Source organism: Penaeus vannamei, chromosome 30, assembly GCF_042767895.1.
Source record: "Penaeus vannamei isolate JL-2024 chromosome 30, ASM4276789v1, whole genome shotgun sequence".
NCBI lineage: Eukaryota > Metazoa > Arthropoda > Malacostraca > Decapoda > Penaeidae > Penaeus > Penaeus vannamei.
Genome location: NC_091578.1, coordinates 25,361,993 through 25,376,992, shown reverse-complemented (window position 1 = coordinate 25,376,992; position 15,000 = coordinate 25,361,993). Strand labels below are relative to the sequence as shown.

The following is a 15,000-nucleotide window of genomic DNA, read 5'->3' as shown; positions in this document are numbered from 1 at the left end:
GGTGATCGTAACAAGCGGGAGGGCGAGGGAGGGACGGGGCGGGAAGTCGGTGAAAATAACGCCAGGGGAATTTTTTCCCCCCTCGATTATGAAACGCTGTTCGAACAAAATTACCAAGAAACAAAGTCGATAAAATAATACCACACAATATACACAAACGTTTAGGACTTAATAACGTCAAATTGTTTGACAGTACCGGAAGAACCACAAAAAATACAGGAAAAAAATAATAGGAAACAAGAAAAAAAAGAGCATGATTAAAAGTCATAAAAGTGTGACGATTTCACGAAACAGTGACTACGGCAACCCGCTGGAAATAACGATGACGCAATGAGTAACGGCACGTCACACTTACACCAGAATAAGAAAAAAAAAGAAAAAAGTCTTGCATGCCTGGTAACGATGAGCGAACAGCTGCAAGAAAAAAAAAGTATAACATCACACCGCTTGGTAAACTTATCTGGTAATATTCATAAACATGATGACAGATATGATACTTTTTGGACGGAATTTAACCCTTGCGGAGAGAATATACGATATGGAAAGGGCGTACTAAGGGGGAGGAGTAGAAGGGAGAAGGGGGAGGAGTAGAGAGGAGAAGGGGGAGGAGTAGAGGGGAGAAGGGGGAGGAGTAGAAGGGAGAAGGGGGGAGGAGTAGAAAGGAGAAGGAGGAGTAGAGGGGAGAAGGGTAGGGCAGTTATAAGGGAGAAGGGGGAGCAGTTGAAGGAGAAGCAGAAAGGGAGGAGAAGGAGGAGGGGAAGAAGAGAAGTAGGAAGGACAGGAGGAGAGAGGAGTGAAAAGGAGCCAGGAAGGGGAAAAGGGAGAATGAAGAAGGGAAGAAGGGAGGGCTGAAAAATAGGGAAGGGAGGAGTGAGGGGTGAAAGGCAAGACAGGGTAGGGGGAGGGAGGAGGGGGAAGAGAGTGGTTTATTGGGGTTCTTAGATCACAATGGGTAGTAATGCGGCCATTATGGGATATTAAAGGAAAAGGCAGCGATCTGCTGTAGCTGGAGTAATGGGGGGGGGGGGGGGGATTACGCACACGAAAACTCAAGTATACACACAAACGCACACACACACACATATGTGTGTGTGTGTGTGTGTGTGTGTGTGTGTGTGTGTGTGTGTGTGTGTGTGTGTGTGTGTGTGTGTGTGTGTGTGTGTGTGTGTGTGTGTGTGTAAAAATGAGAAGATTCACGCAATGTACTCAATTCCACATAAAAGCATACAAATCTGAAACCTTAAACAAATAGAGGCCCATATTATTAGGAGGGAAGGAATGGGGATGAGAAAGAGAAAGAGAAAGAGAAATAGAAAGAGAAGAGAAAAGAACGAAGAGAAGAGCAAACAGAAGAGAAAAGAAAAAAGAGAGAGAGAGAAAGGTGAAGGGAGGCGAAGGCGACGAAATAACGAGCAAGAAAATGTAAAAGGAAAGAGTGCGGGCGTTGTCACCCACCACGTCCGCCCCCTCCCTTCTCCCCCCTACTCCCACTCCCTCTCCCCCCCCCTCCCCCTCCCCCGCCGAGATTCCCAGCCGTAACTGGACCACATATAATAGCGGGTTCCGGTGGCCAGCGTGGAAATGCGAGTCATCATCGTCGCTGTCTCTTTGTACTAATGCAACACGCGCGCTGGACGGCGGCGACCGCGAACAATACGGGCATGGCCATGGCGCCGTACTTTATATACGGTCTCTCTTATTTTTTTTTACGTCTCTCTCTCTTCTCTCTTTTCTCTCTCTCTCTCTCTCTCTCTCTCTCTCTCTCTCTCTCTCTCTCTCTCTCTCTCTCTCTCTCTCTCTCTCTCTCCATCGATACGTACATACAAAAATACAAATACAAACGGGCGTTTGTATTAAGATAGTCATGTAGATACACATATGGATAAAAAGGAATGTGAATACACATACTTACACATTTATAAACAGATAAAACACATAAAACTAAGCGTACAGATCCCATGTCACGACGGCCTATAGTGGAAGGGGGGAAGAGAAGGGAGAAACGGGAGAGAGAAGGAAGTAGGAGAAACGAGGGGGAGGAGGATGATGAAAAGGGGGGAGAGGAGGAGGAGAATGAAAATGGGGGAGAGGAGGAGAATGAAAAGGGGGAGAGGACAGAGGTGGATGAAAGGGAGAGGAGGAGAATGGAAAGTGGGGAGAGGAAGAGGAGGATGAAAGGGGGGGGAGGAGGAGAATGAAAAGGAGAGAGGAGGAGGAGGATGAAAAGGGGGGAGAGGAGGAGGAGAATGAAAAGGGAGGAGAGGTGGAAGAGGAGGGAGAAAAGGGGGGAGAGGAGGAGAACGACTTGCCTTTCCCTTCGCTCACAAATTGCGGACCGATTACGAAAAACCAAAACATGGAAGAGAGAACAGAAAACGGGGAAAGGGGGGGGGTGGGGAGAAGGATGGATGGACGGAATGGATGGGTGAGGGGAGGGAGGGAGGAGAGGGAGAAGAAGAAAGAAAGAGAATAAAGAGGAAGAAACAAGGAAGGCAGAGAGGGCAATGGAGATGACAAGAAAGAGACGAGGGGAAGAGGAAGGAGGAGGAAGAGGAAGAGGAAGAGGAAGAGGAGAGGGAGAGGGAGAGGGAGAGGGAGAGAGAGAGAGAGAGAGACAGACTGAGAGAGAGACAGACTGAGAGAGAGACAGACTGAGAGAGAGACAGACTGAGAGAGAGAGAGAGAGAGAGAGAGAGAGAGAGAGCGAGAAAGAGAGGGAGAGACAGACAGACAGACAGACAGACCGAGCAAAAGGCACCCCCCTCACCAGCCTACCCCGATCTCCTCCCTCCCTCTTCCCCCCCTCCCTTTAAACCGTTATCGTAGTCACGTGGCGTCAACCGGAAATAAACCGGTTAAAGGGCTCGCTGGCTGGATGACCGGAGCATTACCTCCAGTAGGATGACATGAAGGAAAGAGGGGGAGGGAGGGAATAAGGAAGGAAGGAAGGATGGAAGGAAGGATGGAAGGAAGGAAGGAAGGAAGGAAGGAAGGAAGGAAGGAAGGAAGGGAAGGAAAGAAGGATGGGATGGAAGGATGGGATGGAAGGAAGGATGGAAGGAAGGAGAGGAAGGAAGGAAGGAGAGGGTGGAAGGAAGGAGGGAGGAGAGGAGGAAGTGAGGGGAGGAAGGAAGGGAGGGAAGGAAGGAAGGAAGGGGAGGGAAGGGAGGGAAGGGAGGAGGAAGGGAGAGAGGGAAGGGGGAAGGAAGAAGGAAGGGGGAAAGGAGAGAAGGAATAACAGCAATAAGGAGAAAAATGTTTGGGAAAGGGGAAGAGAGGAGAGAGGTGAAGGAAGGAGAGAGGAGAAACGGAGAAGAGAGGTTGGGATGGAAGAATGGTGGGTTGCGAGAGATTCTGGGAGATGGAGAGAGGAGAATAAAGCGCAAAATGGAATAGAACGAGAAGGTAGCACAGGATGAGGAGAGTGGGAGGGGGAAGAGAGGAAATAGAGGGAGAGGGAAAAAAGGGAGGAGGGAGAGTCACAATTAGGTAAAAATTAATAAATGAATAAGTAAATAAAAATAATAACGTACATGTGTGTGCGTGGTTTCTGATAGATAGCCTGATAATAAAAGCCCGATAGACAACAAGCGAGAAAGAGAGTGAGAAACAGAAAAAAGAAAATCATACAAAACCAGAAAGTGAAAACGAGAAACAAAACAAAAACAAGAGAGACAGAGAGAGCGGAGGGTAGGGGGGAAGGAGGGAGAAAGGGAGAAAGCGAGAGAAAGACCAAGAGACAAAGGAAAAATGAAAGAGCAGGGAAACTAGAAAACTGCGGAAGGAGGGAAGAAGTGGGAGAAATGAGGGGGAAGAGGAGGATAAGGAGGAAAAGTAGGAGGAGAGATGAAGAAACAGAAATAAAATAAGCGTACTACCAGAACCTAAAAAAACAAGAGGAATAAGTAAAAATAAAGACGAGAAACGTGCCCAAAAACGCTAGAAAATCAAAAAACTAACAAACAGAAGTAGGATAAAAAGAAAAAGAACAAGGACGAGGAAGAGGAAGAAGAAGATTTGAAAGAGGAATAGAGGGAGAGAGGAGGAAGAGAAGAAAGAGGGAGAGAGGAGGAAGAGAAGGAAGAGGAAGAGGAGGAGGAAGAGGACAGCCCAGGTGGGAGTAACGCGAGCTCTTCCCTGCTGACTGCAACCGGGTGTAAATTATATCGTAGCGTCCCGGGGTGTGAGCACCTGTGTGTGTGTACGAGTGAGTGAGTGAGAGAGTGAGAGAGAGAGTGGGAGAGTGAGTGAGTGAGTGAGTGAGTGAGTGAGTGAGTGAGTGAGTGAGTGCGTGAGTGAGTGAGAGAGAGAGTGGGTGAGTGAGCGAGTGAGTGAGTATGTGGGTGAGTGAGAGAGTGGGTGAGCGAGTACGTGAGTGAATGAGAGAGTGGGTGAGCGAGTGAGTATGTGAGTGAATGAGTGAGCGATTGGGTGAGTGTGTGAGTGAGTGAGTGAGTATGTGAGTGAGTGAGCGAGTGAGTGTATGAGTGAATGAATGAGTGAGTGCGATTAAGTGAATAAGTGAGTGAGGGTGCAAGCGAGTGTGTTCGGTTGAAGATGTGAATGTGCGTGTGTATAAGGGGGTCTATGTATCTGTGGTTGCGTGCGTCAGCATGTGCTTGCTCGCGCGCGTGTGCGAGGACAGGTGCTGGTATCCGCCGCCATTCAGAGCCTTGTGCACGCTCCCGCCCAATCCCACTCGCGAGCAGGGCTGGCCGAGGCCCCGACGCCCGTGGGTGTAGGGCACATGGGCGTAGGGCGCGAGGGCGGGCGGGGGGGGGGGGGTCAGGGCAGGTGGTGCCCAAGGCCCGTTAATCCCTACGTCGGCAATCAGCCGTTACCTTAATTAGTAGCGAACCCTCCGCGTCCCTCATCTGTCGCGGGCATCACAGCGTGCTCAAATACCTACGCAAACACGGCGTAAATACAAACAAACACTTGCAAAACCTCTCACAACCAAACAAACAAACGGCAAAAACCCTCACAGCCCACCGAACAAAAACACACCCCTCTTTTTCTCTCCCTCTTACACAAACACGCACTTTTTTTTTCCTTGCCGTAACCTCCTTCCCTCCGCCCGACGCAGAGCAGAGTCATGGCTCGCCCCCCTCCCCCGCCCTCCACCCCCCGCCCCCCACTACGATAATCTACTGCCCTACCTCGACCCTGCACGACGCGCGTTCCCCCATGCCCCAACACGCCCCATGCCCCCGCCTCCCCGCTTCCCTAAGTAGCCCCCCCCCACAAACCCCTAAGATGCTACCACTACGATTTCTTCAAAATATCCCCTTCCCTAAAACATCATACTTACCCCACTTACCCTTCCTAAAATACCCCTATACCTCTTGCCACTTTCCCTATTACCGCCCCTCACTATACCCCGGTACCCCCTACCTCCCCAAGCACCCCCCTTTCTAAAACACCCCTCCCTAAACCCCTATATCCCTCCCAACCCCCCAACCCCCGCCCTCCACCGACTTTCATCCCACATGGCGATCGCGAGGGGCGCGCCGACGTCCCGATCCCGACCGAGTCCTTCCCTGGACGTCCCTTCCAGCGGCCGGCGTGAGGTCGCCCATGCCCCGCTCGCGAAATCGCCGCTCTTCACACGCGCGCGCGGACAACGTGTACCATCTGTCTACTCGCCACGTGCCCTCACTTCCCCCCTCCCCCTCCAGCCCACCTCCCCCAGCTGCACGCCGTCTCCCACTCCATCTCCGCCACAACCACTAAACCCAACTCATCCGCCGCCTACCCTCCCCCTCCCCCCTCCATCCCGCCCTGTCCAGACCGCGGCCAGGTGTGCACGCCCAGGCAGGTAGGTAGGTAGGTACCCCTGTGATCGATACTGCCTGGTGACACACTCTCTGAACACGCATTAGACAAATAGAAAGACAGATGGGGAAAGAGCGGCATATGTATATATGTATATATGTATATGTATATATATATATATATATATATATATATATATATGTATATGTATATATATATGTATATATATATGTATATATATATATTTGTATATATATTTATGTATGTATATATATATATATATATATATATATATATATATATATATATATATATATATATATATATATATATATATATACATATATATATATATATGAATGTATATATATACATATATATATATATATATATATATATATATATATACACACATACATACATATATACACACACATATATATACACATATATATATATACACACATACATATATACACACATATATACACATACACATATACATATATATACATATATACACAGATAGATATACACATATATACACACATATATATATACACATATACACATATATATATAAACATATACACATATATACATATACACATATATACACATACACACACACACACACACACACACACACACACACACACACACACACACACACACACACACACACACACATATATATATATATATACACATACACATATACATATATATACATATATACACATATATATATATAAACATATACACATATATACATACACACACACACACACACACACACACACACACACACACACACACACACACACACATATATATATATATATATATATATATATATATATATATATATATAAACATATATATAAACATATATATATACACATACACACACACACACACACACACACACACACACACATATATATATATATATATATATATATATATATATATATATATATATATATATGTGTGTGTGTGTGTGTGTGTTGTGTGTGTATGTGTGTGTGTGTGTGTGTGTGTGTGTATGTATATGTGTATATATGTGTATATATTTATATGTATATGTGTATATATGTATATATATGTAAATGTATATGTGTATGTGTATATGTGTGTGTGTGTGTGTACGTTTACAGATAGATAAATAAATAAATAAATAAATAAATAAATAAATAAATAAATAAATATATATATATAGATATATATATATATATATATATATATATATATATATATATATATATATAGATACAGATAAAAAGAGAGAGAGAGAGAGAGAGAGAGAGAGAGAGAGAGAGAGAGAGAGAGAGAGAGAGAGAGAGAGAGAGAGAGAGAGAGAGAGAGAGAGAGAGAGAGAGAGAGAGAGAGGGGGGGGGGGTGCAGACTTAGACAGAGACCGAGCAAGGAAAACGAAACTCGAGTCCACATGACCCATGGCAATACCGCACGAGCTTCGCCACACACACACACAGGCCCTCCCTACCCCTCCCTCCCTCCCTCCCTCCCTCCATCCATCCATCCATCCTGGGCGTGTGGGTGTATGGTAATAAGGAGGGAAGCTGTGCACGTAAGGTCGTGAGGGGCGGCCAGATGGCTGACCTTCCCTGAGAGGGGCGAAGGAACCTCGCCTCCAATCTCCCCTCTCCCTCCCTCCATCCCTCCCTCTCCCTCTCCCTCTCCCTCGACCTAGCTCCTCTCTACCTCCCCCCTACCCTTTCCCTCCTTCTCGAACACATGTACCTTCTCCCTCAATCTCTCGAATCAGCATCTCTATCTATCCATCTATCCCCCCTGCTTTCCCTCACACGCAGGCTATCTCTCTCTCTCTCTCTCTCTGTCTCTGTCTCTCTTTCTCTCTCTCTCTCTCTTTCTGTCTCTGTCTCTGTCTCTCTCTCTCTCTCTCTCACCCAAACACACACGCCCGCACACACATACACACACATATTCATACTCCCTCCCCGCCTCCTTCCCTCCTTCCCTCCCTCACCCACCCACCCACTCATTCCCTCCCTCTCCCTCCCCCTCTCCCTCGTGCACGGAAACCTCGACCCACAACAATCTCGCACCTGCACACGCCGGGAAGAGGATCCGAGGTAGTATGAGGTGAGGGGAAGGGGAGGAGGAAGGATAGGGGGAGTGGGAGGGGGAAGAGGAATGGCAGGGGGAGGGAAGGGGAAGGGGGAATCCGGTGGGGGGAAAGAAGGGGGTTGGGAGGGTTGGGTTGCAGGGGGAGGGAGGGAGGGAGGAGAGTTAGCGGAATAAGAGGGGAAAGTTGGATGATGGTGAGAGGGGATGGAGTAGATGGCGAATGAGGTAGGGAGGGAAAAAGGGAAAAAAGAAAGGAAAAATAAAAACGGTGGAAGGGAGAGGGAGGAACAAGGAGAATTCTTAAAGAGGGAGAGACACCTAAAGAATAGAGGGAAATAAATTAGAACGAAAAGAAAGAAGAAAGAGAAGGGAAATAAATAATCTGAAAAAGGCGAGTGGTAAAACTTTGAGTTGTGTGAGCGAGAGAGCGCGCGCGCGTGTGTGAGGGAGGAGGCACCGTGTACACGCACCTCCACCTGACCTCGACACCGTTGTCAGAGGCACCTGGCTTCCCCCCCCCCCTACACGTGACAACACTCTGCCATCTGCTTGCACTCACTACCCGAATCACGTCTTTCCCACTTCCCGTGCGACGTCTTGTGCGGGTATACGAACGCGAAGACGAAAAGGCGGAGGCACACGCTCGTTTCTGAAGAGGAGGCACACGGACCCTTTTCGTAACAACGTTCGTGTGAAAGCTAAGCGCGCGTGTGAGGTGAGCGAGGGAGGAGAGGGAGGAGAGGGAGGGAGGGTGGGGGAGGTGGGGGAGACAAGGGAGGGAGGGAGTGGGGGGAGGGGGGGAAGAGGGAGGGTGCCCGGTGTCGGGGGATTCATTCACACCGAGCCTATGAATGGAATTAAGGTAAGTGACTCCGCTCTGTTCATGTTTCTTTTTCACTATGTCAGTGTCTCTCGGTTTTCCATTCTATCCCTCGGAGCTTTCTCTGCCTCTCGTAATCATCGATATTCTCTGTCTGTCTGTCTGTCTGTCTGTCTGTCTGTCTGTCTGTCTGTCTGTCTGTCTGTCTGTCTCTCTCTCTCTCAGGTGAAACACGGCCAGTTTTCAGTCAGTAACGAACGAATATATTTGCTTCATTCATGATCCAAGAAGAAAAAAAACGTTGACTGCCGAACAAAACTGGTATATACAAGGGCACACCCATACACAGACACATATGCCCACAAACGGACACACACATACACACACATGAGGACATCCACCTAATTTTAGAGAGGAATAACCTATCAATTGCAGCCACACTTAGGTATCTCTTTATACTGACTGAAATTAATATGGACCTATGTATCAACACGCACGTACATACTCGCAACCGTGCAAACACATACAGACAAATACAAAAGAAAAATATGCAGTAAAATCTGTTTCTAAATGTAAGGTGATTGAATACTGTTTAAGACGCCTGCCTGCACAGATAAAGAAAAGCTCCTTTGTTCAATTTCATCAGCTACAAACTTCAATCTACGTTCCATGATGTCCCTCTGCGATCCCTTCTTTCTTATTTTTTATCCTATCCCTTCTACACACACCTCTACACACACACATATAAACATACAAACATACACGCACACAGACACACACAATCCTTGACAACAATGATACAGTTCGGGCGGAGGCTCCAAGGTACTCCCACTTTCTCTGGCCGATACTTGTACATACATATACACACAGATTCACGTACACGTGAAAATAAACGCACACGAGAACGCACGAGAATAGACGCACTCACACTCACTCACTCACTCACACACACACACACACACACACACACACACACACACACACACACACACACACACACACACACACACACACACACACACACACACACACACACACACGTACAAGTACACGCACAATGTTAATCAAAATTGAGGTTTGCAACGAAGTCTGAGAAGAGGAGGAAGTTGCAAGAGATATTTCAAAGGAAGGAAGGGGGGGTTGCAAGAGAAGGTTGCAAGGGAGGTTGAAAGCGTGGGTTGGAGGGGAACTGGGGGTTGGAAGAGAAACTTAAAAGGATGGAAAGGGGAAGAAGGAAGGAGAGCTACCAGGAAACGGAGGGGATAAGTAAAGGAGATGATGATGAACGGGAAGATGAACAGAGGAGACGAAGGACCTGCACGGCAAACTCCAAAGAGAGGAAAGGCACAACCGCGAGCGAAACAGGGGAAGAAAGAAGACGAGGAGAGAAAAACGAAAGAAAGTGGGGAGGCAAGAGAGTACAAGATGAGGTCAAGCGTCTTCCCGTGAGAGAGGAGGTTGCACCACTTAAATCCCCTCACTCGATGAACGACCTGGCCTGCGCGGAGACATAAAGGCGACCCCGTCATGGTTACGCACGCACGGCGAAGGGGGGGAGGGGGCTCAAAGTAGAAGGGGAGAGGGAGAGGGAGAAGGGAGGTGGAGAGATAGGGAGAGGGAGTGAGAAAGGGAGAGAGATAGGGTGAGGTAGACGGAGAAGGGAGGTGGAGAGATAGGGCGAGGGGGAGGGGGGAGATGGAGGAGGGAGAGAGGGTGAGGTAGAGCGAGAGGGGAGAGGGTGAGGGGAAGGGAGAGAGGGTGAGGGGGAGGGAGAGGGCGCGAGAGAGGGGGGGGTGGGGGGGGGCGACGGAAGGACGGTGGGAGGAGCCATTCACGATGCATGAAAGAGAATGACGTCCGCTACTTTGCATGTACTCACCAGGCCGTGATGCCGCTCAGCCCGAGACAACTGGGCCACCAAGGTACGACCTCACGCACGACCACCCACACCCACCCACCCACCGACTCCCACCCTCACACACGCACGCACACCCACCCACCCACTCACAAACACACGCATCCACCCACCGACCCCCACCCTCACACACGCACGTACACTCCCACTCCCACCAACCACCCACTCACAAACACACCCACCCACCCACCGACCCCCACCCACCCACTCCCACACCCACCGACCCCCACCCACTCCCACCCACACCCACACAAACGCAAGCAAGCCACCAAGAGGAAGAGGCACCTCCTCCAAGCCGCACCAACCAACCCAGCGCCGCCGACCACCACGACCCCCCTCCGCCGCGGTCGTCCCTCTCTCTCTCTCGCGGTCGTCCCCGGCGGCCTCAGAGGCGCAGGCGGTCACCACAAGTCAATAGGAAAGCTGCCGTGTTACCGAGGAGTAGCCCAGGTAGTCCGACCAACCCGAAAGTAGAGGAGCCAAGGAGCAAAGTAGCCCAGAAGGCGGTAGTTGCCGAGTAGCCCGCGGTGGGTCGGAATAGCCCGATAGCAACGCCAGCGAACGCAATAAGGACCTTGAAACGACCAAAAGCAAGGGGCTGGTCGGGAAAGAAACTCAACTCCTGCCCCTCTTATTGCCCCCCCCCTTCCCCCTCCCCGATCGCCACTTTCTCCGTCCCCTGAGGGAGGGAGGGAGGGAGGGAAGGGAGAAGAAAGGAAGGCAGGAAGGAAGGCAGAGAGGAAGGAAGGAAGGGAAGGTAGGGGAGAAGGAAGGAGGAAAGGAAGTGAATGAAAGTAGGGGAGAAGGAAGGAAGGAAAAAGGATAAAAGGGAGGAAGGGAGCTTGGGCTTGGAGAGAAAAAGAGGAGAAAAGAAGGAAAGGAAACGAGGGCGAAAAAAGGAAAGACACGATGCTTAAGCTGGGAAAGAGAGAAAGGAAGAACCACAAAAAAGAAAGAAAGGAAAGGAAGAAAGAAACACAAAAAAGAAAGAAAGAAAGAAAGAAACACAAAAAAGAAAGAAAGAAACACAAAAAGAAAGAAATAAACAAAAGAAAGAGGGGCCTACGGAAGAAAACATCGCTGGGGATTCGAACGCGCCTCAACTAGTGAGACGGACGGGGCCCCTCAGGCTGCTAGAAACGACACACACACACACCAAGAGCAAGCGACGTCTGATGTCGTGTCACGGAATTGAGTGGGGCATGGAGAGGGCGGGAAAGAGGGAGTATGAGAGAGAGGGAGTATGAGAGAGAGGGAGTATGAGAGAGAGGGAGTATGAGAGAGACTGGGAGATTGAGAGAATGAGAGAATCAGAGAGAGAGAGAGAGAGAGAGAGAGAGAGAGAGAGAGAGAGAGAGAGAGAGAGAGAGAGAGAGAGAGAGAGAGAGAGAGAGGGAGGAGGGAGGAGGGAGGGAGGGAGAGAGAGAGAGAGAGAGAGAGAGAGAGAGAGAGAGAGAGAGAGAGAGAGAGAGAGAGAGAGAGAGAGAAAGAGAGAGAGAAAGAGAGAGAGAGAGAGAGAGAGAGAGAGAGAGAGAGAGAGAGAGAGAGAGAGAGAGAGAGAGAGAGAGAGAGAGAGAGAGAGAGAGAATGAGAGATGAGAATGAGAGTGAGAGAATGAGAGTGAGAGAGAGAGTGAGAGAGAGAGAGAGAGAGAGAGAGAGAGAGAGAGAGAGAGAGAGAGAGAGAGAGAGAGAGTGAGAGTGAGAGTGAGAGTGAGGTAGTGAGAGAGCGTGAGGGAGAGAGAGTGAGAGTGTGAGAGAGTGAGAGAGAGGGAGAGTGTGAGAGAGGGAGAGAGAGAGAGAGAGAGAGAGAGAGAGAGAGAGAGAGAGAGAGAGAGAGAGAGAGAGAGAGAGAATATCCTACCTACATAACGAAACTACGCCTCAACGTACAAGCCAAACAAACACACACACAGGCAAACCATGTACACCGCCCATGACAGGCATACTAACGCTGGAAGTCCCACGTTCATGTTCATGCACACACGCGCCAAGTACATTTGCTTGTTTGTCTTTTTTCCCCCTCCCTCCTCCTCGTTTATCCGCCTCCCTCCCTCCCTCCCACTCTTGTTTGTTTTCTGATTTTTGCGAGCTCGGGCGCGCGTGCGGGGAAGCCTCACATACCGCTGGCTTTTCCGTCTGGTCAGCTTCACGCCCTCAGAAACCTCATTTCAGGCCACACGAGACGGCGCTCAATCATGCGATCGCGACCACTCAATTCTGTTGCATAAGGATTCAATATCACAGGATACGTCTCGGTCCAGGCGCCTGTCATGAAGGGATTACGTGGCTCGGAAATCATGAACAGATAACTAAACACACAGATACACGAATAGAAATAGATAAACAAAACAATAAAAAGGGAATACATGGAGATAGATGAATGAATAAATAAATTAACAAAAGGTAAAAGCGAAAAAAAGAAAACGCACTTGCACGGCCCAAGCCAAGGCGGTCTGACTACTGTCCTTCACTGGCCTGCGAGATTCCCCTGTAAGATCTCCCTAACGGATATATACCTGGGGAAATGCACGAGGTTACCTGCACGTCACTCACTCACACACTCATTCAATTCAATCATACACTCAACTCACTAATACACTCGATTCACTCACTCCAACTCGATCAACTCATACACTCACACTCAACTCACTCTCTCTCACTCAATGCACTCTCTCTCTCTCAATGCACTCAACTCATACACTAAACTCACTCTCACTCAATTCACTCATACACTCACTCACACATTAACTCACTCAATTGTAAAATCACTTCTACATGTATTCACTCATTAATTCACCCACTGCAGGTTCGAGTTGCCAAGGGGCGTGGCGCTCGGACGCAATAAGAGGCGGCGGCTATGCACTGGGGGCGTGGTACCCCAAGGCGATCAGCTGGGCTTTAAAGGGACATTACCCACAAGAACCTCAGGGGAGAGAGAAAGGGTCACAGAGGTCATGATGGGGGCGGTGGGGTCCCTTAATGGTTGTGGGGTTCGCTGGGGACGACGTTGATCTCCTACCCTACCCCTACCCCCACTCAAGACGCCGAAGGGGGTAGGGGGGAGGGCGTCCTGCACTTTACGGAGCCTACAATTAACGTGTTGAGACAATCAACGCCACTAAATCACCAGGCAGTGAGACATCCGAGCAACTTTCTTCCCGCGGCCTTAATTCCTCCCTTAACACATATGACACACTTAAAGTAGATGGTTAATTTCATGATATTATCCACCACCGCCTCTTGTACTTATATCGACTTTCTTTCTCTTTCTCTCTTGTTTTCGAGGCCCACGGTGCTTTATCCAAGTCCACTACAACCGTGTAATATTGTCAGTCATTCTCTTTTTTCCCCACTTTCGTTTATTTCGTTTGCACTAAAATCAATCAGACACATGATAGGATAACAAAACTTTCGCCAAACCATTTCCGATCGCTCACCAAAGGGTTTCATTCCTCGCGCCTGCACCTGTTTCCAGCGGGTTAGGTTTTCCTCGCCCGCCTCAAGGTGCTCGGTGCACGGCGAACACGGAAGGCACAACACGACGACGACGACAGCTAGTTTCCTTTCACTTGTGACGCCGCTCGCGAACAGTTTCTCTCTCTCTCTCTCTTTTCAAGTGTACGTGCGAGAGTGCCGAGACCCCCACGCCCTTCACAGAAACGCCCCCGAGCCCTCCTCCCTCAGACAGACAGCTGGTGGTGGTTGGCGAGTTTGTGTGTCCACTCCTGCAGGAGCAAGGCTTCGAGAAAGGGACGCGGCGGGGAGGCGTGGCGTACCGCAAGGGGCTCGAGAGAGAAACGGGAAGGGCAGGCAGGCAGGCCCCAGCAGGTAGGACGACCAGGCAAGCAGGCAGGCCACACGAGGTTCGCGGCGACGCCACACACGCGGGGCTTCCACACGCACGGGAGACAAGGCCAAGACTGAAGCACACCCAGGCTGGCTGGCGCAGAGTAGCCAGTCAGTGTCAGTTCACGCCTCGCTGCCGGCTCTCTCACGTACCAAATGTCGCCACACTCGCGCTGTTGGACCACTCGCACTCGCACGCACTCGCACACACGCACTGACGGACATTCGCACTCACACGAACCAGACTTGCCGCTGTTGAAGTCTCCCGCGAGATTACTCAAGGAGGGATAATGTCACGACGGCTCAGGGCACAACAGCTGTGCGTGAGAGGGGGGGGGGGGGTGAGCAGGTGTCGTCAGGGGAAAGGAACGCACGAAACACGCACCGCGTCATTTTACTAAAGGATAGGGAGAGGGGGGAGGGGAGAGTGGAGGTGAGAGGAGACGAGTGGAGGGGAGAGGGGAGTGGGAATTTCATAGTCATTAAAACAAATGGGTTAAGAGGATGGGCATTGGGGGGTGGGGAAGGGA

General features: G+C 49.6%; 1 protein-coding gene across 18 annotated transcripts in view; it reads right to left on the bottom strand.

Moving 5' to 3' along the window:
• The window catches only part of RhoGAP71E (Rho GTPase activating protein at 71E), a 101,804-nt gene that overhangs the window by 50,539 nt on the left and 36,265 nt on the right, over window positions 1–15,000 (bottom strand). The window contains exon 1 of one of the 18 annotated variants that reach the window (XM_070143221.1): window positions 14,706–14,744. The exons of 16 other annotated variants lie outside the window; for them this stretch is intronic. The gene's annotated coding sequence lies outside the window, so the exon portion shown is untranslated. One more of the 18 variants, XM_070143218.1, reaches the window with a different exon arrangement.